Raw genomic sequence first — 25,928 nt, 5'->3', positions numbered from 1 at the left:
CACTTGGCTATATCCCTGAATTCTTTTGCCTAAAATTAAAGTTTGAGTTTCTAATACCAAATTGTACTTCAGGAGTGTGAATCAATAAATCTGATATTACTTTTCCTCCCAGGTCAAAGATCACACATTGTCTATTTATTCTAGTGATTAAAACAGCAATTTTCCAAACCATTCTAAACATAAACACTGTTTTATAAGTACTTGTAGGGGGTGGGGAAATCAAGCCCACTTGTGGAAGTAGAAAATCCACAAGATAAGAAAAGAGGAGTTTCAACTCTCCAAATACTATCCTAACAGTTTTACAAGTATAAAACTCCACTCTCTCTAACTGCAAGATCTTATCTCTATAAGGTTTCTTAGAAATTAACCAAACTGTATTTTTAAAATTTTTGTGATTATAGTCAATACACCACAATTCCTTTATGCCTTGGGCCATAAAGCCTACTCCTGTCTTTTGAAATGAAGACACAGGAATTTTGAATGGATTAATGGGCAGTGCTGATGATATTATCTCCCTTTCTTTTCCTCCTCCTCCTTCTCCCTTGGCCCACAAAGGTGGAGCTGAGGGAAGAGGAATTGGAAAATTCCCCAAAGACTGATTTAAAATACAACCCAAGCTTTGTACATAAAAAGAACTAAACCTCTTCTCAATGGAAGAGTAATCAATAAATTCCTTAAAACAATAATGCACGAGGTAAACCAACAAAACACTAAGAAGAATTTCTCCAACTGAAGTCCATGTGGCTCATTTATTTCCCTCCTTAGCTTCAGTCACTGGTTTATGTAGTAACCTAGCTTTTTCTTCTTTCTCCATCTCAATCTATAGTTTAACCTGCAATTCTAGCAACTCTTTTTTTAATTGTTTGTCTTTCTATTTTTAACTCAACTTCTAGTTGTCGCATTTTTATACTCTATACTGTCATACAAACATATTAGCTCTAGGTTGCTCCCTCTCCAAGCTATATTTAATGGGTGTGGGGATAGCCTTCTCAGAGCTTGATTACAAGCTTCCTGCTGTTTTTCAGTGGTGATCTTTGTTAAAAGATCTTCCATCTGGCTCTTTAACCTATTTATATGAGCATTAGATTCAGCTGTATCCTTAAGCCTGCTCCCAGATTTACCTGGGTCCATATTGCCTGCCATCCCTCCTAGGCAGCGTTTCTACCAGATCTTTCAGAATCTTAATTGTGAATATTAAATATTTTCAAAACCTGATAATTTCTGATGCATCCACATTCAGGTACCATTTGTAACATGCCCTCCTGGCAAATTACTAGTCTGCCCTAGGCCCAACAGAGTACCTTTGACCACTGACCTTTGCAATGTCAACTCTACCTGGCTCACCTCCTCTGAGGCCTTCAAAGATCTCTGGCCACGATCTCTTGAATCTACAGTTTAATAACCAATAGCATGCTCAAGAACATCCACATGTTATCTTAAAAGCCTTTATTATACCCACACACATAATGCCCTGACTTGTCAGTTCCCCAATGAACACCTGGTCTGAAGACCCACGTGTTCACTACCAAACTCCTTACCTCTTGGCTATCCATCAGCTTGGCTTGGCTACCCCAGGTTAGGGAGCCAGGTTAAAGAGAACGACTGCTGTCTGCAGTGGGCTTATAAAGGTCCTGCAAGGTCACATACACAGCCAACCAGCAAGAGAGTCGTCACCCATTACAATGCTATCTCTATATGGACAGGATCCTACCCACAGGGCAGTCCTATATCCACAGAGATTACTTCTGGGCCACTCAACCTCCTGTTGTGCTGTGGCACCACCCATTTAAAAAGCCCTTACAATTCCCTTCTCTTGTTTTGCGGGAACCATATCCTTACATCAGGTCTTATTTTTTATTGAAATGCAAAGGCAGATAGCCTTCTAACTATGTTAGCCAATACTCCTTTATTTCATGCAACCCAAGAAACTCATTCTAAATATCATCAGGCTGCTGAAGCTTTACTTCTACAATTTGGCATAAGAAGAAGCAAAAAGCATAATAAAAACCTGTACAGCTTGCCTTCCTTTCCATACTCTTACACTCCCTCCAGGTAAGAATCCTTGTGGTTTGTGACCCAATGGAATTTGGCAAATGAATGCAACCCATTATAAAACTTTTGATCATCTACCTTTTATCCATGTTGTAGTAGACACCTTTTGAGGATTTACTTTTGCAATACCAGCAGCGTGAGTAGTCACTGAATTACTTATACAAGCTTTTGAAATCATAGGTGTGACACAAGCAATAAAAACAGATAATGGACCTGCATATACTACTAAACATCTTGCACACTTTTGTGTACAGTATAAGATTTTACACACTACTGGCATACCTTTTAATCTTCAAAGACAGGCAAAAACAAAAGAAAGGGGGGACCACAAGTAAGCCTGGAGAACTTTTAAATTTAGCTCTTTATAATATTACTATTATTTTTTTTTCATGGAGATGTACTGGCTCAGGCAGACAGGTTTTATGATCCACCAGAAGGGCAGTGTCCAGTGCAAGCAGCTCCACTATCTTTAGATAATCATCAGGTGATATGGAGAGATCCAGAAAGTGATGAATGAAAGGAACCAGATAGGTTAACTTTTTTAGGGAGAGGGTTTGCTTGCATCTCTACAGATGGAGAAGGAATAAGATGGGTGCCCATGAGCTGTATTTGCCTTGTTCATCAGAGAGATGGAGAACACCCTTGAAACATCAAATGGTTCCATTACGGATTACATGTGCCACTGAAAGAGCATGGCTGTTAACCCAATTTATATGATAATTGACTCATGAGCATAAAACATTGTTAATGAGACTGTTGAAGGACTATAAAACTTGTAAAATCATTTTGTTTCTGAGACATGATAAGACTGTTACAGGACTGCAAAACCTGCAGGAATCCTTGGATTCTCTGACACATGAAGTAATAGAAAATAGATTGGTTTTGGACTACCTCTTGGCTCCTGAAGGAGGTGTCAGTATGATTGTTATTTATATACCCTCCTTTTGGGACTAATGAAAATCTTTTATAATACCATGTTGCTTCACATTGTTTGTTCCATCATTACTCCCCTTTGTTATGGTTGTGTAAGATCTCCCATCCTGAAAGCAGGAGATATAGAGGGTTGCAGATAGTGGGGGAACTCTAGGTGAGGTATAAGACCCTTCATCCCAGAGGGAACTTGCTGACAATGTCTGGTTTTGCTCCCCACTTTCCTTTGGTGTTCTCACTTTTCCTGAGAAGTCAAGGAGGGTGTGACCACCTGTTTTCTACTTGAAGCCAGGAATACTTTCACTAAAAGGTATTTACATAGCAGGGTGTTTATAATTAGCACTTACTCGGTGTGATGTGATGATATAATAGCTCTTTAGTTGGCAATGCTTAGTGTTCTGTAATGATGTAATGATACTAAGGTATTCAAGAGCTGAGAAGACTTGAAATAGAGAAATTCCATCTTTGGCCATCCTCCTGGTAGCTCTCCTGCCTCCTAAACTCCTCTAATAAAACCAAGGATGGTCCTGTGATCCTCCAGAGAGCTAGTCTGGATAGTATATTTTGGCACTCCAATTTGGGGGCTCTAGAAAGCATACTACACTTTGGTGCCCAAACAGGGACATCCAGAAGGACACTACATATACCAAAATTTGTGGGATTCAGCCAAAGCAGTAATAAGGGGAAATTTTATATTTTTAGATGTTTATTTGCATAAAATAGAGAAAGAAAAGATCGTTGAATTGGGCTTACAACTAAAAAAATCTAGAAAAAGTATAAATTAAAAATTCTCAAGTAAATGCCAAATTTGAAATTCTGAAAATAAAAGGGGATATTAATAAAACTGAAAATAAGAAAACTATTGAATCAATAAATATAACTAAAAGTTGTTTTATGAAAAAAATTTAACAAAATAGATAAACCTTTAGTTAATGTGATTACCAAAAGGAAAGAAGAAAATCAAATTGTTAGTTTTAAAAATGAAAAGGGAAAACATTCAACCAATGAAGAAGAAATTAGAGCAATAATTAGGAGTTATTTTGCCCAACTATATGCTAATAAATTTGATAATCTAAATGGAACACAGGAATATCTACAAAAATATAGATTGCTCAGGTTAACAGAAGATGAAATAAATTATTTAGATAGTCCCATTTTAGAAAAAAAGAAATAGAATAAGCTATTAATTAACTCCCTAAGAAAAAATCTCCATGGACATATGCATTTACATGTAAATCCTCCCAAATATTCAAAGAACAATTAATTCCAGTACTATATAAGCTATTTGAAAAAATAAGGAAAAAAGGAGTTTTACCAAATTCCTTTTATGGCACAGTTATGGTGTTGATAGCTATACCAAGTAGGGTAAAAAGAGAAAAAAACAATTATAAAACACTTTTGCTAATGAATATAGATGCAAAAATCTTAAATAAAACATTAGCAAAGTATAGAGGTCTGGAATTTTGGAGAAGTATTCTTCAAACAAGGATACTTATAACAAGGTGTTACCTCAGTGGAATTGATAAGATGATACTTCTTTTGTATACATATACTTAGTACTTAGCATGGTGAATTCTAGTTCTCATATGCATAGTGTGCTGTGTAATGATGTAATCATATCAAGGTATTTAAGGGCTAAAAAGTACTGGAAATGGGACTTTGCATTTTTTGACCATCCTCCTGGTACCTCTCCTGACTCCTGCACTCTTCCACTAAGAGCAAGACTGGGCCAAGTTAAAGACTCTAGATTCTATTACTGACCATTCTCAGTGTCTATCCTATTGAGACCAAGGTCTGTCCTCAGGACCTCCAGAAAGCAAGCATGGATATTACATCAAAGAGATTACAAAAAGTTATCCCCTGCATAATACAATATGACCGAGTAGGAATGCAGGTTGGTTCAATATTAGGAAAACTATCAGCATAATCAACTGTACCAATAACCAAACTAAGAAAAATCATATGATTGCTCAATAGATTTGGAACAAAGAATTTGATAAAACCCAAACCCCTACTAAAACATTAGACAGTATAGGAATAAATGGACTTTTCATTAAAATCATCAGTAGTATCTATTTAAAACCATCAGCAAGTATCATATGTAATGGGGACAAATTTGAACCATTCCCAGTAAGATCAGGAGTGAAACAAAGCTCCCCACTATCAACATTATGATTCAATATTGTATTAGAAATGTTAGCTTTGGCAATAAAGGAAAAAATATTAGAGGAATTAGAGTAGGATATGAGGAAATCAAATTATCACTCTTTGCAAATGATATGATGTTATACTTAGAGTACCTTAGAGAATCAACTAAAAAACTACTAGATATAATTCACAACTTTAGCAAAGTTGCAAGATACAAAATAAACCCACATAAATCATCGGCAATTTTTATATATTACCAACGAAGTACAGCAGTAAGAGATACAAAAGAAATTCCATTCAAAATAACAGTGCATAGTACAAAATAGAATAAGCTATTAATTAACTCCCTAAGAAAAAGTCAGGAACTATATGAACACAACTACAAAACACTTTCCACTCAAACTCAGACCTAATCAATTGGAAAAATATCAAGTGTTCATGGGTAGGCCAAGGGCATATAATAATACTACCTAAATTAATCTACTTATTTAGTGCCTTACCAATCAAACTCCCAAGAAATTATTTTACAGATGTAGAAAAAATAGTATTAAAGTTTATCTGGAAGAACAAAAGGTAAAGAGTTTCAAAGGAATTAATGAAAAAATGCTAATAAAGGTGGTTTATCTGTGACAGACCTAAAACTATATTATGAAGCAGTGGTCATCAAACCAATTGGTAATAAATTGGTAATAAAGTAGTTAATCAGTTGAATAGGTTAGGATCACAGGACAAGATATGGAATAACTATAGCAATCTAGTGTTTGACTAACCCAAAGTCCCCAACTTTTGGGGATTAAAAACTCAATATTGGACAAAAACTGCTTGGAAAATTGGAAACTAGTAAGAAAGAAATTATAGCTCGACCCATACTTAATATCACACACCAAACTAAGATCTAAATGAGTTCATGATTTAGACATAAAGAGTGATATTATAAGCAAATTAGAGGAACATAGGATAGTGTATCTCTCAGATATATGGGAAAGGAAGGAATATATGTCCAAAGAAGAACTAGAACTCATAATTGAACACCAGATAGATAATTTTCATTATATTAAGTTAAAAAGTTTTTGTACAAACAAAACTAATGCAGAAAAGATCAGAAGGGAATCAATACATTGGAAAAGGATTTTTACATCAAAGGGTTCTGATAAAGGCCTCATTCCTAAAATATATAGAGAATTGACTCAAATTTATAAGAATCCAAGTCATTTTCCAATTGATAAATGGGCAAAGGATATGAACAGACATTTTTCAGATGAAGAAATTAAAACTATTTCTAATCATATGAGAAAATACTCTAAATCACTATTGGTCAGAGAAATGTGAATTAAGACAACTGAAATACTGCTACACATCTCTCAGACTGGCTAAGATGACAGGAAAAAACAAGGAAGATTTTTGGAATGGATGTGAGAAAACAGGGACACTAATATATTCTTGGTGGAGGTGTGAATAATTCCAGCCATTCTGGAGAGCAATGTGGACCTATGTTCAAAAAGTTATCCAACTGTGCATCAAACATTTTGACCTAGCAGTGTTTCTATTGGTCTTATATCTCAAAGAGATCTTAAAGGAAGAAAAGGGATACACATGTGCAAAAATGTTTGACGCAGCCCTTTTCATAGTGGTAAGAAACTGGAAACTGAGTGGATGCCCATCAATTGGAGAATGGTGAATAAATTAAGGTACATCTCTGGTCTGGAGGCTTTCTATGGATCGTCTTGGGTTGTTCTATGAGGACCCCAGTTCTGCCTCTCAAGTTTTCTTGATTTTTCCCCAGCCTATGCCCTGAGGTGTAAAATCTGTTCTGTTTGTGGGAGAAATCTGAAGAGCTTGAAATTTATTGACCTACTCCTTCATCTTCCCAGAATCCTCCATCAATGATCTTCATATATATATATGTATATATATATATGATAAATAAGCAAAAAAAGGCAAAACTTAAAAGTGAAGCTTATTACTGAAGTAATAGTAATTTAAATAGGGAAATTGAATGGGTCAGACAAAGATTGATTGAGATGAGAGAAAATTGGGGGATGACATGACTGAGAGTGAATGTATTTGGGAGAAGGATTCAGAATATGGTAGTTTATTTTTAAGCAATCGGCACATTCAATATCATTTACATTATAAGGGTCAAAAATAATGTGAATTTGCTGGCAACAGTGAGTACAGCCAGGAAGAAAATAAGATGACCTCTTTTTGCTTAATTGCCTCAGCATTTGATAAGGAGAAGTTTCATAATGCTAGACAAGGTTAAATATAATACTGTCTTGGCTCTACTTTGCCTTGACCATTACAAGGATAGCAATATCTTTCCAGAAAGTTCATTAATTAGGACCAGGAAATTACTTGCCATGATATTCTTAGGGCAGATAAAAATTTACTGATCTTTGAAAATCTTTAAGGGACTTTAATATTCACGCTTTGACAGAAGCTTAATGAGCATTTTTCAATATTGAAGTATTAGGGATTATTGCTTAACTACAAGTGTGAAAAATTTAACATTTAGATTCCTTCCACCTATGGATTTCTAAGATTTTAAATATATAAATCCCAAATTTACATATGGCTAAAAGAAATTCACTCTGGTTAAGTGACTTTTCAAAAGTCATATTAATTAAATAATTGCCAGAGTATACTCCAATCTAGGTCTTTGGATTCCAAATCATTAGGTCTTTTTATTTCCCCACTACATCTCTCTCGCATAGTATCAAGAAATGATATTAAAATTTTAACTATCATTTTTATATTTTTCTTCTATGTGAAATGATGAACAAGATGCTCTCAGGGAAAAAAGAAAAAACAAAAACAAAAAAACAAAAAACATGGAAATCATCCATGAACTTAAGCAAAGTAGTATATACTGTATACAAAATAATAGTAATGTTGTGGGATTGTAAACTGTGAATGACTGTTATTCTCAGCAATACAGTGATCAAAGGATTTGTGATGAAAAAAAATGCTATGCATACTCAGTGAGAGAACTGATTGTGTTTGGAAATATTGGAAATATATTAAAGCATGCAATTTTTTCTTTAATATTCTTTTTTTTTGGTGGGGAAGATCTATGTTTTCATTCACATTATCATCATTTTTATGGAAATGTTTTGCTTTTCACATATACTTTCTGAGAGGAGGATGGGAAGAATTCAAACCTCAAAGTTTTGAAAACAAACATAAAAAATTGTTTTCCATGTAACTGAGGAAAATTAAAATATAAAATAAAAAAATCTATCACATTGAAATATAATATCCATACTGAACTGATTTTGTCTGAATACAGACTAAAGGAGTTCTCTCTCTCTCGTCTCTCTCTCTCTCTCTCTCTCTCTCTCTCTCTCTCTCTTTCTTTCTCTCTGTCTCTGTGTCTCTATCTTTGTCTCTCTGTGTCTCTTTCTCTATCTCTGTCATTCTTTTTTTTTTAATTTTTTATTATATATATATATATATTTTTTATAATATTATCCCTTGTATTCATTTTTCCAAATTATCCCCCCCTTCCTCTATTCCCTCCCCCCGATGACAGGCAATCCCATACATTTTACATGTGTTACAATATAGTCTAGGTACAATACATGTGTGTGAATATCATTTTCTTGTTGCACAATAAACATTAGAATCCGAAGGTACATGCAACCTGGGCAGACAGATATTAGTGCTAACAATTTACATTCACTTCCCAGTGTTTCTTCTCTGGGTTTAGCTACCTCTGTCCATCATTGATCAACTGGAAGTGAGTTGGATCTTCTTTATGTTGAAGATTTCCACTTCCATCAGAATACATCCTCATACAGTATTGCTGTTGAAGTGTACAGTGATCTTCTGGTTCTGCTCATTTCACTCAGCATCAGTTGATTTAAGTCTCTCTAGGCCTCTCTGTATTCCTCCTGCTGGTCATTTCTTACAGAGCAATAATATTCCATAACCTTCATATACCACAATTTACCCAACAATTTACTTCTTTACCAGCTTCCTCCCAGACCTGATGGATGCAGTGGCTCCTGCACCTGAGCTAAGATAGAGCTCTGGGAGAGAGTTCCCCACCCCCTCCCTGGAAGTGCCTCAGAGGTGATTAGCACTGCTGTGCTCGGGGGCGTTGAATAGTAAAGACAGCACGAAGCCCAGCCTATGTGTCCAGGTGGGGCATGGATGTCTGCAGCAGGTGATGTGAAAAGCCCCTGTGCTCAAACTGGAAGTGTCTGCCAGAAACCGCGGTCCCTAGTTCAAAGGTTCCGCTTCTCTGGGACTTCCTGGAGCCGAGTTCCACTCCCTCCAGCTAAGCTAGGCAGTGTGTGTTGCCTTGGGCCGTATCCACCCACTTGTCAATCTCTTAACTATTCTCAGGTGGTAGCTGAGGTCACGCCCCCTGGTGCCGAGATCTGCTGAGTCACCCCCAGGATCCGGGGAAAATCTAATCTGAGTTTTAAAATATTTGGCTTTCTCTTCTGAACTGCTAAATAATTAGCAGAGAAGAGCTAACAGCCTGTGCCAGATTCCTTTACCTCAGTGGCTTCTCTAATCCCAGAGCCCTTCCCAGCGCAATGGGCGCAGTGTGCCACTACCCCACCACCGTCTGTGCTGGTCTCTCTTCTTCCTCCCCTGAGAACTGACCTTCTCTGTTGAAACTCCAGATTCTCTTCAGCTGGTAAGTCATGCTTCCAGTCCTTGTGGTATCTATCAGTCCTGGGCTAATTCTGAGACTTAATTTATCTAATTGGTTGCGAGGGAGTGAGGACATTCACTGAGTCGTGTGTTTCTTCTCCACCATCTTCTCTGTCATTCTTTAACTTAATTTTTTTGTGGACTTTTATTTTCATTAGGGTGGGAGATTTATTTTTTTTTCCACAATGACTTATATGGAAATATTTTGCATAACTTCACAAGTGGTTTCTTAATCCTGGGTGGGAATAAGGGATAGAACCTAGAACTCAAAAGATTTAAAAACAAATGTAAATTATTTATTTATTTTTTTTTGTTTTGAATATAAAAGGGTAGACTATTAAATAAAATAAATAAATAAATGAAAATTATTAGATAAAGTTGCCTACATTATAAAAATAAATGCAAATTAAAATAAACCCTGTCATTTCTGAAATAAGACAATAGTAATTGATAGGAATAAATTGATCCAGATCAACTGCTAAATTTATCTATATATTTGCACCAATCAAAATATCTTCATCTATATTTACAACACTTTCTTAAGATTATAGAATCTGTTTGTAATTGTAAGGAAATTTAGAGATTACATAATCCATTCTTTTCATTTTGAAGATGAGGCTGTAAAGACTCAGATATTTGAACTTACCCTTTTTAAGGTTTTATATTTATGAAACAAATTTTAATCAAATTTGTATGACTATGAAACTAATACTTTTCTTTCTCTAACATAGAAATATAATTCTAAAAATATAGAACCTTAGAAACCTTAGGAATATAAAGCTTGGGAGGTAATAGGAAAATGAAATTTTTCAAGCATAAAATGAAAAAAAAAAAGAATTTTAGTGGGCAGCTCATGTCCTGAATTGCCTTTTTATAATTTACTAATGCAAGGAATTGAATTGTTATGTTTACTTGGAACTATAAGATTACTGATATCCAAAATGGTGCTATCAACTCTTAATGATATGTCAGGAGACATTCTTTACTGCCCAGATCATCAGTAGCCCTAATCTAAAAATACTGAAGGGTAATGTACTGAAGGATATGTCCTTGATCCAGATATGGATTTGCTTATTATCTTTGAGTAATTTCAGTTTTTAGTTAATTTTACAAAAAAATATGCTTTTTATTTCAGTACAAATTTCTAAGGTGACTACTCTCCATTCAACATGTACACAAATCAGGCTGATCTTGAATATCACCTTTGTGTCTGGAAAGCTAACCCTTTAATTACCATGTTTATGTCTCCTTTTTTAGGCATCCACAGAAAGTAAACATGCTTAACAGAATGTTGGCAATTACTTTCTGCTTTTCATATTCTCAGCTTAATTATGAGTGAATCAATCAATACAGTTTTATTCATTGCTTTCATTCCTTTCACTTATTTCTTTTTATAAAGCATTCCCTATAAAAGCAAGTCCTTAATCTTCACTTAGACTGTGAGTTTACAATCAAAACTTCCACCAAAAAGAACAAAAATAGTCCTCCCTTGACCTTTTGTTTAATGTTATCTACTGCTGGTTCTCTAGGGGATGATGTTAATAGCACACATGCACTTTGAGCTTTGCAAAGAACCTTACATACCCATCATGGTTGATTCTTATAATAACTATGCATTTGGTAGCACATGAATCCTTATAACTTTTATAACCTTATGAAAACAGTCTCAGAGAAAGGATTGACTTTCTCAAGATTGCAGAACTAGGAGGTGGTAGATCTGAGGAGTCAAATTTAAGTCATTGCATAGTAGGATTTAGAACTAAAAGAGTATTTGGTCCAATATACTCATTTTATATTTAAGAACAATGAAACCTGGAATGCAGAGGGGAAAGTTTAAGGCTGTTTAGCTTATAGCTCAAAGAGCTCTAATTCAAACCAAGATTATTACATCCAACTCTTCTGTTGAAACTTTGTTCAATTCAGTGAACACCAACATTAGTTTGTCTGTACTGGTCTAAAGAAGAACTGGATCCTTTTGTATTTGGATTCCAAAGCTACTTGTAAGTGCTTCAGGTTCTCACATTCTCTCCATATGCTCCCTGGTGCTCTAAGGACAAAATATTTCATTTCCTAATGAGAGAGGGCTTATTGTACAAAAATTAATGTAAGCCATCTAAGTATTGATATTCTGGACTCTTATTCATGAATTCCAAAGAGAGGAAGCCTACTTCCTTTACTCCCTTCCCTTCCTAGGCACTATTCTATTTTTGGACGTCTTTAAATGCCATTTCGTGTCTTGAAATCTAAATATTCAATTTTTCAACTTTCACTAATTGTTCCTAATTCTACTCTCTAAGACAAAAAAAAAGCCTAAACTCTCTTCTACATAGTAGACTTTCAAATACCTAACAACTTCCATCATGCTCCCCTACCCTCAAATCTTTTCTTATTCAATATAACTATTTGTTTTCAGTTTCAATAGTTAAACTTCATGAAGCATGGAGTCAAGACATTTTGCTATCCTGGTTACTCCAGCTGGACACATATTAAATGTCTTTCCTAAATTATGGCTTCTGTAAATAAAAATAAGATTCTAGGTATATTCTGACTACAGCAAAATATCCCAGTTCTTTATACCTTGAAAAAATGTCTTTGAGTACTATATCACACAGTTAAAGAGCATAGTCTTTCAATTCTTGAATAAGTGCTTTGGGAGATCACTTATATGATCCATTATAATGAATCAGTCTCCAGAAAAGCTTTACTTTACTCCTCAAGCATGTCTTTGGCTAGCCATATTTGGGATCCATGGGTATCTTCTACTAAGCACATGCTTCTCTACTACCATTTTCTAATTCTAGAAACTATAACAAAAGCCATATGACCATTAGTGGGAAAGAGTAAATTAATCTACTTCCCTCATTACTGTGACAGTGAATTTATCATATAATCATTCTCATCAGAGGATAGTCATCAGTAAATGTAGGAATATTGAATAGGTGAATATAATTAATTTTGCATTTTAGTTATTTACTATATAACACAAGTGAAAATGTGTCATTAAAAAAATAGGATATTAAATTACTTAAGCTAACTAAAAGAATGCTGTATAAAGCTTTGTGCATTAGCCAAATAAAATCATGAAGCAGATAAATTGCTTTTGTCATATTTTTCCCCTTCTTGAATTGACTGGTTCCAAGAATTACAGGATTCTAGATCCTTGTCCATCCTATACAGAACAACCTAATAATGTACATAATCTTTCCTTCTTACAAAGTTTTGGGCAGACTCTGAAATGAACTTTCTTTTTTCAATTTGGGAAGAATATATGCCCAACTTGTTTAATAACTAACTACTTTGGGTCTGTAATACTGTTTGGGGCTTCTTCTTGAATATTCTTTTAATTTTTTTTTCGTATTTACAGGACACTTTTAAATGCAATTTCCATTTTGGGATAGATCAGACATTTATGAAGATTATATGTATTGGCTCTGAATTTGGTTTTCCAATCAAAGTATTGTCAAAGGTGTTCACAATTAAAGGTAATTACTAATATGTTATATAGTATATTTTCCTTATGTTATTTGCACAATATTTGAGAGGACCTGCATGATAACACCATGTAGTAGTTTGGTGATACTTTCCTGAGATATTGCATACTTGTTCTTTCTTTAAAAATTATTTTTCCTAAGAATATAGTCATCAGATGAATGGTCTGCTACAACAATTTTAAAGCAAAAATGTGTCTATTAAACCATAACACATAAGAGTCTTACAACGTACAATTCCTGTAGTCACTGACTACTTCAGGAATTTGGTATTGCTATGACTTTTGGAAGCTTTTGGGGAGAGCTTTATGATTTCTCAAAGTGTCTTTTAAGTGGTTGATAAGGTGTGGGAGATACACTCAAGGTCTCATACCCAAAACATGAATACAGAAAAGTAATACTGATGATAACATTGAATGAATGAATAATTTTCTTCAAGATATTTTTCAATTTTTTAGGAGGCTAATCTGAGAGAAAATATCAGAAAGTGGTTGTTGCAAATCTAGTAAGAATTACTTATTCTGGATGGAAATTATTTTCTTAATGATGAATTGAAGGCTTTTATAATACACATGCTTTTCTTAGAAGATCTACATTTCATTAGTACTTCAAGAGTTTATGGTTTGGATAGCGTTGACACTCATTTCATGGATGAAAACTTTCTACTAATTCTCTATGTTTCACATATGCTTATCTACATTCTTATTACTTCTCTCCAGTATTTCGAAAGCTCCTAAATGTCAGGGTATATATTATTTTTAATATTTCATGGGGTTATCATAAGTATGAGGACACAATATGTACCCAATAAAGGCTTATTAAATTGAATTTCTTAAGTAATGTTTAGACTTTAATAGATATACATAATGAATTGCTGCAGCTAAAAAATAAATGTATTATCTATTGAACAATCCACTGAATCTCCTATATACTTCTTGTTGCTATTGTTGTTCAGTTATTTTAGTCATGTCTTGCTCTTTGTTACTTGGTTTTCTTAGCAAAAAGACTGGAATGGTTTGCCACTTCCTTTTTCTAGTCATTTTACAGATGAGGAATTGATACAGAGTTACATGATTTGTCCTTGGTCACACAGCTTATAGGCATCTGATGCCAGACTATTATTTTGATACTTCAAGTCTATGTTTGCTAATATATGTAAAAGTTGAGACATTATCAATTTTTTATCCTATCCTGTTTCATAAATACAAAAAATATATATTTACTGTTATCTCATCCTAGATCTTTTCTCATTTCTTAAGTGCTCCCTCTGGGGGAATATTAAATTACCTCTGAGACTTTCTTAGTCTGGAATATCCCTGTATAATTTTCAAACCTCCCCAAAATATTTTCTTATTGGTGAGTATCTGTTGAAGCTTCCATTTTGTGGAAATGCTCAGAGCAGACTTAATTCTCACTCAAGATGCTGTTCATGTCTTACAATCTTTAAAATGATGTCCATACACCTGACACCTTTATGCCTCCATTTTTAAACTATTTGATAGTACAGCTCTCTTTTATCTGTTTTCTTACCCCATTAGGATCCTAGGTTTTTACACATTTCTATTCCCTCTTTTTTATTTGTACCCCAGTATTTAGCAAGGTGACTAGCAAATAGTATACACTTAATAAATATGGATTTCCTACTGTACTTCCTACAGAAGAAGACTTTATTGGAAGCCATCTAAGCTAGGTCCAGTGAAATAAATTGTTTCTCTAGAAAACCATTTAATATTAACAGAATAATTTCTCTTGATACTAATATAACTACTCTCATGTAAATAGTGTTATATAGTTTACAAGATGTTTTCTTCACTACTATCTTCTGCAGAAGTAAGTAAAAGTATTAACCCCCCATTTTAAAGATAAGAAAAAAAACACAAAGTTTAACTTGGAATTTGTCCAAGCTGATAAATGGAAGAGTGAAGTATTAAGCAGATTTGTTGTCTGTTTACAGATTTAGAGCTAGAAGGGATTTCAACTGTTATCTAGTTTAATCCTTATATTTCATAGAAAAGAAATTGGGGCAAAGAAAGTTTGTTATTTGATGTACTTGACCATGTTTTAAATTGCAGTACCAGGATTTAAAACCAGATTGTGTGATTTTAAGTGGAGTGGAATATATTGCTTTATGAACAAATTGTTTCCTTCTTACCCAAGATCTTCAAACATAGGTCAGGTTACCAGTTTTCAGGTATATTGCCCATATGATTTTTTTTTTTAAATCAGGCATGGAATGCACAAGATGGTTGCTGATGTCACTTCCACCTCTAAATTCAATATTTTCCCTTAACTTATTTGTTCCTCACAATTTGCTCCCCTCTTTTGGGGAGATACTTATAAGGAATCAGGCTAATTCCCTGAGTTTAGATTTAGGAAAATCTACCAGATTAATAGGAACCTGACAGAGAAAGATTATGTGTATGTTTTAACAGATTAATCTCAAGAACTGGTCAGGGGTCACTTAAGAAAGCAAGCAATTTCCTTGCCATAGGGACCTCTAATGCCAGACCTACATTTGGTTTGTAAAAGACCTGAGGTCTAAATAAATGCTATGTTATTTCCTAGAATTGAGATAATTTATTGTTTCTCATTGGACATATATACTGATACCACATAAATCCAGTTTAATATTCCCAAAAAGTGTTATGTGTATCTAGATTCAATACTATCCAAATCTAATATGATTAGAATTATCTTTTTTATTGTTATTTTTAAAATTAATTTTATAATTATAATTTTTGACAGTATATATGCATGAGTAATTTTTATAACAATATCCCTTGTATTCATTTTTCCAAATTTTCCCCTCCCTCCCTCTACTCCCTCCCCTAGATGACAGGCAATACCATACATTTTACATGTGTTACAGTATAACCTAGATACAATATATGTGTGTAAATCCAATTTTCTTGTTGTACATTAAGTATTGGATTCTGAAGGTATAAGTAACCTGGGCAGATAGTCACTAGTGCTAATATTTTACATTCAATTCCCAGTGTTCCTTCTGTGAGTGTAGTTGTTTCTGTCCATCGCTGATCAGCTGGAAGTGAGTTGGATCTTCTTTATGTTGAAGATAGCCACTTCCATCAGAATACGTCCTCATATAGTATTGTTGTTGAAGTGTATAGTGATATTCTGCTTCTGCTCATTTCACTCAGCATCAGTTCATGCAAGTCTCTCCAAACCTTTCTGAATTCATCCTGCTGGTCATTTCTTACAGAACAATAATATTCCATAACCTTCATATACCATAATTTACCCAACCATTCTCCAATTGATGGACATCCATTCATTGTCCAGTTTCTAGATACTATGAAAAGAGCTGCTACAAACATTTTGGCACACACAGGTCCCTATCGCCTCTTTAGTATTTCTTTGGGATATAAGCCCAATAGTAGCACTGCTGGATCAAAGGGTATGTACAATTTGATAACTTGTTGGGCATAGTTCCAAATTGCTCTCCAGAATGGCCGGATTCTTTCACAACTCCACCAACAATGTATCAGTGTCCCAGTTTTCCCACATCCCCTCCAACATTCATCATTATTTGTTCCTGTCATCTTAACCAATCTGACAGGTGTGTAGTGGTATCTCAGAGTTATCTTAATTTGCATTTCTCTGATCAGTAGTGATTTGGAACACTCTTTCATATGAGTGGATATAGTTTCAATTTTATTATCTGAGAATTGTCTGTTCATATCCTTTGACCATTTATCAATTGGAGAATGGTTTGATTTCTTATAAATTAGGAGCAATTCTCTATATATTTTTGGAAATGAGACCTTTGTCAGAACCTTTAACTTTAAAAATATTTTCCCAATTTGTTACTTCCCTTCCAATCTTGTTTGCATTAGTATTGTTTGTACAGAAACTTTTTAGTTTGATGTAATCAAAATCTTCTATTTTGTGATCAATAATGATCTCTACTTCTCCTCTAGTCATAAATTCCTTCCTCCTCCACAGGTCTCAGAGGTAGACTATCCTCTGTTCCTCTAATCTATTTTGGATCTCATTCTTTATGCCTAAATTATGGACCCATTTTGATCTTATCTTGGTACATGGTATTGTGTGGATAAATATCTAATTTCTGCCATACTAATTTCTAGTTTTCCCAACAGTTTTTTTTTTCAAATAATGAAGTTTTATCCCTAATGTTGGTATCTTTGGATTTATCAAACACTAGAATGCCATAGTTGGACCCTTTTTTGTCCTTTGTACCTAATCTGTTCCACTGATCAACTGGTCTATTTCTTAGCCAATACCAAATGGTTTTGGTGACTGCTGCTATATAATATAGCTTTAGATCAGGTATACCTAGACCACCTTCCTCTGACTTTTTTTCATTATTTCCCTTGTAATTCTCAACCTTTTATTCTTCCATATGAACTTTGTTGTTATTTTTCTAGGTCATTAAAATAGTTTCTTGGGAGTCTGATTGGTATAGCACTAAATAAGTAGATTAGTTTGGGGAGTGTTGCCATCTTTATTATATTCACTCGGCCTATACACGAGCACTGGATGTCTTTCCAATTATTTAAATCTTTATTTATTTTTATGGCAAGTGCCTTGTAATTTTGTTCATATAATTCCTGACTTTCCTTTGGTAGATGGATTCCCAAATATTTTATGCTCTCGACATTTATTTGGAATGGAATTCCTCTTTGTATCTCTTGCTGTTGCAATTTATTGGTGATGTATAAAAATGCTGAGGATTTATGTGGATGTATTTTGTACCCAGGAACTTTGCTAAAGTTGTGAATTATTTCTAATAACTTTTTATTAGAATCTCTGGGGTTTTCTAAGTATACCATCATATTATCTGCAAAGAGTGACAGTTTGATTTTCTCATTACCTACTCTTATTCCTTAATCTCTTTCTCGACTCTTATTGCCGAGGCTAGCATTTCTAATGCAATATTGAACAGTAATGGTGATAGTGGGCAACCTTGTTTCACTCCTGATCTTACTGGGAAAGGTTGAAGTTTATCTCCATTGCATATTATGCTTACTGAGGATCTTAAATATATGCTGCTGACTATTCTAAGGAATAGTCCATTTATTCCTATACTCTCAAGTATTTTTAGTAGGAATGGATGTTGGATGGAATGGATGTTGGATTTTATAAAATGCTTTTTCTGTATCTATTGAGATGATCATATGTTTTTTATTAATTTGATTATTAATATGGTCAATTATACAAATAGTTTTCCTAATATTAAATCAGCCTTGCATTCCTGTTATAAATACTACTTGATCATAGTGTATTATCCTGGAGATAATTTTCTTTTTGCTAATATCTTATTTAAGATTTTAGCATCAATATTCATTGAGAAAATTGGTCTATAGTTTTCTTTCTCAGTTTTTGATCTACCTGCTTTAGGTATCAGTACCATGTCTGTGTCATAAAAGGAGTTTGGCAGGATTCCTTCATCCCCTATTTTTTTCAAATAATTTATATAACATTGGGGTTAGTTGTTTTTTAAATATTTGGTAGAATTAACATTTAAATCCATCTGGTGCTGGGGATTTTTTCCTGGGGAGTTGATTAATAGCTTGTTCTATTTCTTTTTCTGAAATGGGACTATTTAAGCAATTTATCTCCTCCTCTGCTAATCTAAGAAGCCTATATTTTTGGAGGTAGTCATCAATTTTACTTAAGTTATCACATTTATTGGCATAAATTTGGGCAAAGTAACTCATTATTTCTCTAATTTCCTCTATATTGGTAGAAAGATTCCCCTTTTCATTTGTAAGACTAACAATTTGATTTTCCTCTTTCCTTTTTCTAATCATATTTACTAAATGATTTTTTTTCTATTTTATTGGCTTTTTCATAAACTCTTGGTTTTATTTATTAATTATATATATATATATATATATATATATATATATATGTATATATACTTTCAATATTATTGATTTCTTCTTTTAATTTTAGTATTTCAAGTTTCGTTTTTGGTTGGGTGTTTTTAATTTGGTCTTTTCCCAGCTTTTTAAGTTGCAAGCCCAATTCATTAATCTTCTCTTTCTCTATTTTGTTCAAATAAGCCTCTAAAGATATAAAATTTACCCTTATTACTGCTTTAGCTGCATCCTACAAGTTTTGGTATGATGTCTCATCGATGTCATTATCTTGGTTGAAATTAATGTTACTATAATTTGCTGTTTCACCCAGTAATTCTTTAAGATGATATTATTCAGTTTCTAATTACTTTTTGGTCTATTTACCCCTAACTTCTTATTGAATGTAGTTTTTATTGCATTGTGATCTGAGAAGAAGGCATTTACTATTTCTGCCTTCCTGCATTCAATTTTGAGATCTTTATGTCCTAATATATGGTCAATTTTTGTATAGGTTCCATGAACTGCTGAGAAGAAAGTATACTCCTTTCTATCACCATTCAGTTTTCTCCAAAGGTCTATCATACTTAGTTTTACAAATGTTCTATTTACCTTTTTAATTTCTTTATTATTTGTTTTGTGGTTTGATTTGTCTAATTCTGAGAGTGCAAGGTTGAGATCTCCCACTATTACAGTTTTGCTGTCTATTTCTTCTTGCAACTCTCTTAACTTTTCTTTTAGGAAGTTAAATGCTATACCACTTGGTGCATATATGTTTAGTATTGATATGGCTTCATTTTCTATGCTACCTTTTATGTGGATTAGATACTGATTAGGTCTGTGTCCCCACTGTTCAAACTCTCAACTACCCCAAGGAGTAGCCCCTGGCAGAAGGTGTCTGCATGGTCTGCACAGCTGTGAGATCTATTAGGTCACTTCTGGATTGGGGTGGATTTAGGATCTGACTTCATATTTTAAAATGGCTTGATTTTTCTCCTGAACTGCTGTTTTATAAGCAGAGAAGAGCATACAGCCTATGTCAGATTCCTCTACTTCAGTGGCTTCTCTGATCCCAGAGTTCTCCCCAGCCTTATCGGCACAGTGTGTTAGCACCTAAACCTGTCTGTGCTGGCCTTTTTTTCTTCCTCCCCTCGTAACCAAACTTTTATGTTGAAATTCCAGATTCTCTTCAGCTGGTAAGTTGTGCTTCTAATCCTTGTGGTTTTTATCAGTCCAGTGTTATTTTTGAGGCTGATTTAACTAATTGGTAATGAGGGAAGAAGGGAGCTTACAAATTCGTGTGTATCTTCTCCACCATCTTGGCTTTGCCCCCCCTACTAGAATTATCTAGTTAAAAAAAAAAAATTCAAAGCCAGAAGACTTGCTCTTTCATGCCTGATTTTATTTTCCTTGTGAATCTCTGAGAGAAGTTATTTCCTGATTTGTGTAACATACATAATTTCATTTCTGTATCTACTTCACAGGATTGTTCTGAAGAAATGCATTACAAACCATAATGCATAACAGATCTATGTGGGGTAGAATACACTCTATGTTTATCACACTCTGGGACAATGAGAGCAAGAAAATAATTATACTCAATATCTCTGCAATTCAATGTGTTACTTGCCCTTCCCATTTTTGTGTCACTTGCAAATTTGATGAATATTACTGTTTTTGTCCAAGTCATTTATAAAGCGATATTGGATTGCATAAGACAGAATATTAATCCTTGGGAAATTCCACTGGGAATTTAATGTCATACTGACATTAAATTATTCTTTAATTTTAATCATCTAAGGAATTATGTATACTTTGAATTATATTGCCATTTAATTTGTATTTATTATTTCTAGAAGAAAACTCCAAATAATTTATCAAATGCTTCATAATAACCCAGTTAAACTATATCTATAGTTTATTTGTCTATCAATTTATTGAGTTTATTACAAAAAAGGAAATAAGTGAATGTAGTATGGCCTATTCAAGGATAAGCTATCTTGGCTCTTTACAAATATCACTTCCCTTTTGAAATATTCATTAAACATCTCTTTAATGAACTCTTTTAACTCATTGATATTTGGTTTGTGGCTTTTCCATTCCTTTTTTTTTTCCCCTGGAAAATCAGGATATATTCATTTCTCATTACTTGTGGCACTTCTCTCATTTTAATACCTTCTCAATTTTTTATTGAATGGCTAAACAATCAGAGTTATGAATTCTTTCAATATTCAAAGATGTAGTCCATTTGATCCAGGTCTTCAATTATTTGTATTGTGCCAGATCATTTAATTTAGACATCAGTTTCCTTTTACTAAGTTTTAATGAAATATATGATGAAAATTGATTTTATTCAGTAGAAAAAAACAAATAAAAAGAAATTAGTATTTCTTTCTTCTCTCTGTTATGAGTTATAAAATTATCCTATTCACATCAAGCAAAGATCTTATTCCTTTTTAAATTACAAATCTTTTCTCTCCACAACTTTCTCCAAAGGAAACTTTAATTCCTACTAGAAGAGAGAGCAGAAGATAAAAGGCAGGGACTGACTCTTCTGCTAAAAAGATAGAGAAAGAGAGACAGAGAGAGAGAGAGAGAGAGAGAGAGAGAGAGAGAGAGAGAGAGAGAGAGAGAGACAGAGAGAGAGAGAGAGACAGAGAGAGACAGACAGAGAGAGACAGAGACAGAGAGAGAGAGAGAGAGAGAGAGAGAGAGAGAGAGAGAGAGAGAGAGAGAGAGAGAGAGAGAGGAGAGCACTTGGGTAGCTTCTCTTAAGAACTACTTATTTATATCCTTTGGCCTTTGGCCATTGCAACTGGGAAATTGTTTTTACTCTTAAATTAGGATAAATTCCTTATGTGGATGGGAAAAGATTATTTTTTAAAAACAAATCATACTTGTTTCATCCCCCCCCCTTTTTTTTTCTTTGTTGTATTATTTGGGTTTGTCCAAAATTTTAAAAATTTATTTCCCTATGATTTTTTTTTCTCTAATGATGCATATTTATTTATTTGTATTCGTTTCTCACGTTGTTGTTATAGAGACTCATGTTTAGGCTTTTAAATATGGTAAATAGTTAAGAAAAAAGTAATAAAAAGAGCTAAAGATAGCTAAAAATTGTGCATTTTGTATGGATCAAATGTTATCTATTTAAGCTACTTATCCCAAATTTAACAACACATGCAAATAGACTAAGCATAAATTATTTTTTCAAATTTATATTTAAGTTAAATATATAGTGCTAAATATCTGTCTGCCCAGGTTACATGTACCTTCAGAATCTAATGTTTATTGTGCAACAAGAAAATGGTATTTACACACATGTATTGTATCTTGGTTATATTGTAACATATGTAAAATGTATGGGATTGACTGTCATCTGGGGGAGGGAGTGAAGGGGGGGGGATGATTTGGAAAAATGAATAAAAACAAACAAATAAACAAATAAATGAACGAATAAATAAATAAATAAATAAATAAATAAATAGTGCTAGTATGCAACCTCCCACCCAGATTACCGATTTATCAGTCTTACCTATTCCCAGGCCTTCAGACCTCTCTGGCTACTGCCTCTTTGACCAGGGGTTGTTTATTCAACACAGCACCAGGACACAGGAGCTTGTGAGCTCAAGTTTTTATTGTACTTGATCACATCCTGTACTCCACTACTTCCTCGTTCCCACTACTTATATTAGGTCTATGAAGTCACATGCATAGCCAGTAAGAGAAGAAGACATATCTTGTTGATTATGCATTCTCAATACAACTAGAGTATCTGCTCACAAGGTGGTTCCTGCTAGCTGCAGAGATCACTTCCAGGTGCCTCAGACATCAAAGCCTTTTATTTCCTTGTTGCACTACTCTAGGCTCCTTTTCAGACCCTTACTATTCTTTTTTCTTGTTTAGTGAAGACCACTCATAGCATCAAACTAGCTTTGACATCAACAATAGCTCACTTAATCAATGAGATTACAAGGTATATAAAAATGGGACAAAGACAAACAAAAAGTAAAATGATAAGAGCTGGTCCTAGCAAAGACCAGAACCAAGAAAAGGGAACATGGTGTTCCACCCACTCAAGAAAGCCATGTTCAGGGAGGTAGGATGTCATAAGTCATGGCCTAAATGAATATTGAGGTAAAGTTCTGTGGTTTCAATTGTATACACCCATTGGTGTCCATCAAAGTAAAGCACGAGGGAAGGGTGAATACAAGAAAAGTCATATTCTGTAGCACTGTCTCACTAACTTTGGCAGGTGGGCATGTTGGTTTTTCACCCACTAATTTAAAGGCATTGACTACAAATGAAAAGCAGGGTGAAGCCTCTCCCCACCCCACTATATGACTAGTGGGAGGCCATGGGAGAAGTGCCCAAGTCCATTGTCCAGTTTTGTCAACCTCTAGGTGTTGAGCATCAACTAGCACAGTCCAATTCAGCTGCAACACTGGTGCTGTTTTCACTATCTTTGGTGTCATGGTCAGGAGGGACATGGCTATCATCAGTGTCTGCTGACATCCAGCCACTCCTTCTGGGCTGTAGTCGGGGATGATGTTTTTGTCTGGTCCTTCTCTTCTTGACTCCCCAAGTCACAGATGATCCTGGTTGGGATCCACTCCTCTGGTGCTGGCACTAAATCTGGAACGCAAGAACATACCTGGTTCCCCAAGCCTACATCCAACCCAGGCTCTTCCAGATGCCATCTAAGCCCTTTCACAAGACTGTGGAGAGAAGGTTCTTGTCCTTGTTGGCCAGTTAATTGTTCAACTGTGCCTTTTGCATGTGCCAAAAATGTCTTGTTGGGGTAAGATTCACAGAATATGAAAATTGCATAGTATGCATTGTATGTATTGTAATTGTATATATATTTTGCTGCATCTAAGTGAGCCTTTGTGAAAAGGGTGAAGGATTATGCAAACCCCAATACTCCCTTTTCTTGTTTAGACAGGAGCATCTTGAGGGTACCATCAGCCCATTCAACAATGGCTTGGGCAGTAGGATTATATCTGATGCCAGTGGAATGGACAATGCCTAATTCAGTGCAGAAGGACCAAAAGGCAGAAGATGTAAGCTGGTCTAGTGTCTGTCTTAAGTGCACATGGGACTCCTGCAATGGAAAAACAATGATATTGTTGTATGAAGATGTATTCTGATAGAAGTGGATATCTTCAACATAAAGAAGATCCAGCTCACTTCCAGTTGATCAATGATGGACAGAAACAGCTACACCCAGAGAAGGAACACTGGGAAGTGAATGTAAATTGTTAGCACTACTGTCTATCTACCCAGGTTACTTATACCTTCTGAATCTAATACTTAATGTGCAACAAGAAAATGATATTTACACACATATATTGTATCTAGGTTATATTGTAACACATGTAAAATATATGGGATTGCCTGTCATCTAGGGGAGGAAGTAGAGGGAGGGAGGGGAAAATTTGGAAAAATGAATACAAGGGATAATGTTTAAAAAAATTACTCATGCATATATATATACTGTCAAAAAAAAGTATAAATAAAAAAAATTAAAAAAAAAGGAAAAACAATGATAATGATTCTCTACCTAATGATGTAATCACTCTAGTTAAGTACATATACTTAATGTGCTGTGGTGATGTAATGCTACTATAGTTAGCACTTACACAGTAATGGTTACAGCTGTCCATGCTCAGTGTAGTTGTGCATGCTCAGTGTGAGGTGACGTAATCCTACTGGAGTATTTAAAGGGAGTCTCAGACTCAGAACTTTCTCTCAGTTGCAGATCTCAGCCATAGATACAAGAGGAGATGCCAGATTCCAGACTCCATCTTTGACCAGCCATATGGCCCTCCTACTTCCTTCACTCCTCTACTAAGACCAAGGACTAGGACTGATCCCGAGGTACTCCTGAGAACTAGTCCGTACATTACATTTTGGTGCCCAAATGCTCTAGGTGAGGTCCTATACAAATCAGCTCAATTTTAATCAGAAACACAAGGCCTTGAAAAGCAGGGCACAAATCAGCTCGACTGACACGATTGTCTGAGTTCAATGGAGAAGTCCCCTGTGTCCTGGAAATAGGGTAAGAATAAAAAATAAACAAGCAGAAAATTTTGGTAAGGGCTAAAATAGTTACATTTATTTTATAGCTGAAATGGGGCAAATACTAAGAAAAGAGTCTCCCACACCCCAAGGGAAGCATATAGAATCTATAGTTAGGTTAAGAAAGAAGCAGGTTTTGTTGGTAACATGGAGAAGAGACATCTTATAACAGTTAGGATTACAATTGAGTACTTTGGCTTTTTAGTCAGGGCAGATGTTGAAAGCCTGACAACACTCTCACCTATTCCCATTCAGTGGAAAACTGATACACCAGTGTGGGTAGAAATTTGGCCCTTAGCAAGTGATGGAATTCAGGCCTTATTAGATATAGCAGAGGAGCAACTTGACCAAGAACACTTACAACCTTCTCTAAGTCCTTGGAATTCGCCCATATTTGTTGTAAAAAATAAATGTGGAAAATGGAGGATGTTGACTGATTTAAGAAAAGTAAATGAACAAATGGAGGTTGTGTGAACTCTTCAGCCTGGACTTCTATTTCCTACTCAGTTGCCTAGAGAATGGACTTTTTGGGTTATAGACAATAAAGATTGTTTCTATTCTATCCCTCGAGATAAGATGCTTACAGTACAAAAACTTTTTTAACAATAGAGAGGTTGAACACCTTAAATGGCTTTCAGAAATTGATAGGATATAACCAATGGATGTGTCCAGAGTTAGACTTAACTACCTATCAATTATAACCAGTGTATGATGTTTTAAG

The 25,928-nt window shown here is 34.6% G+C and overlaps 1 long non-coding RNA gene across 1 annotated transcript; it reads left to right on the top strand.

The window, feature by feature from the left end:
- The first annotated feature begins 9,663 nt into the window (after positions 1-9,663).
- Positions 9,664-24,533, top strand: LOC141553333 (uncharacterized). Its single transcript, XR_012485405.1, has 3 exons — positions 9,664-9,781; positions 13,163-13,280; positions 24,068-24,533. It is a non-coding gene; the product is annotated as an uncharacterized LOC141553333 (long non-coding RNA).
- Positions 24,534-25,928: the final 1,395 nt, after the last annotated feature.

The sequence above is a fragment of the Sminthopsis crassicaudata genome, chromosome 2, assembly GCF_048593235.1.
Source record: "Sminthopsis crassicaudata isolate SCR6 chromosome 2, ASM4859323v1, whole genome shotgun sequence".
Taxonomy (NCBI): Eukaryota; Metazoa; Chordata; class Mammalia; order Dasyuromorphia; family Dasyuridae; genus Sminthopsis; species Sminthopsis crassicaudata.
Note: the sequence above shows the minus strand (reverse complement) of the source record. Positions and strands in the feature narration are given on the sequence as shown.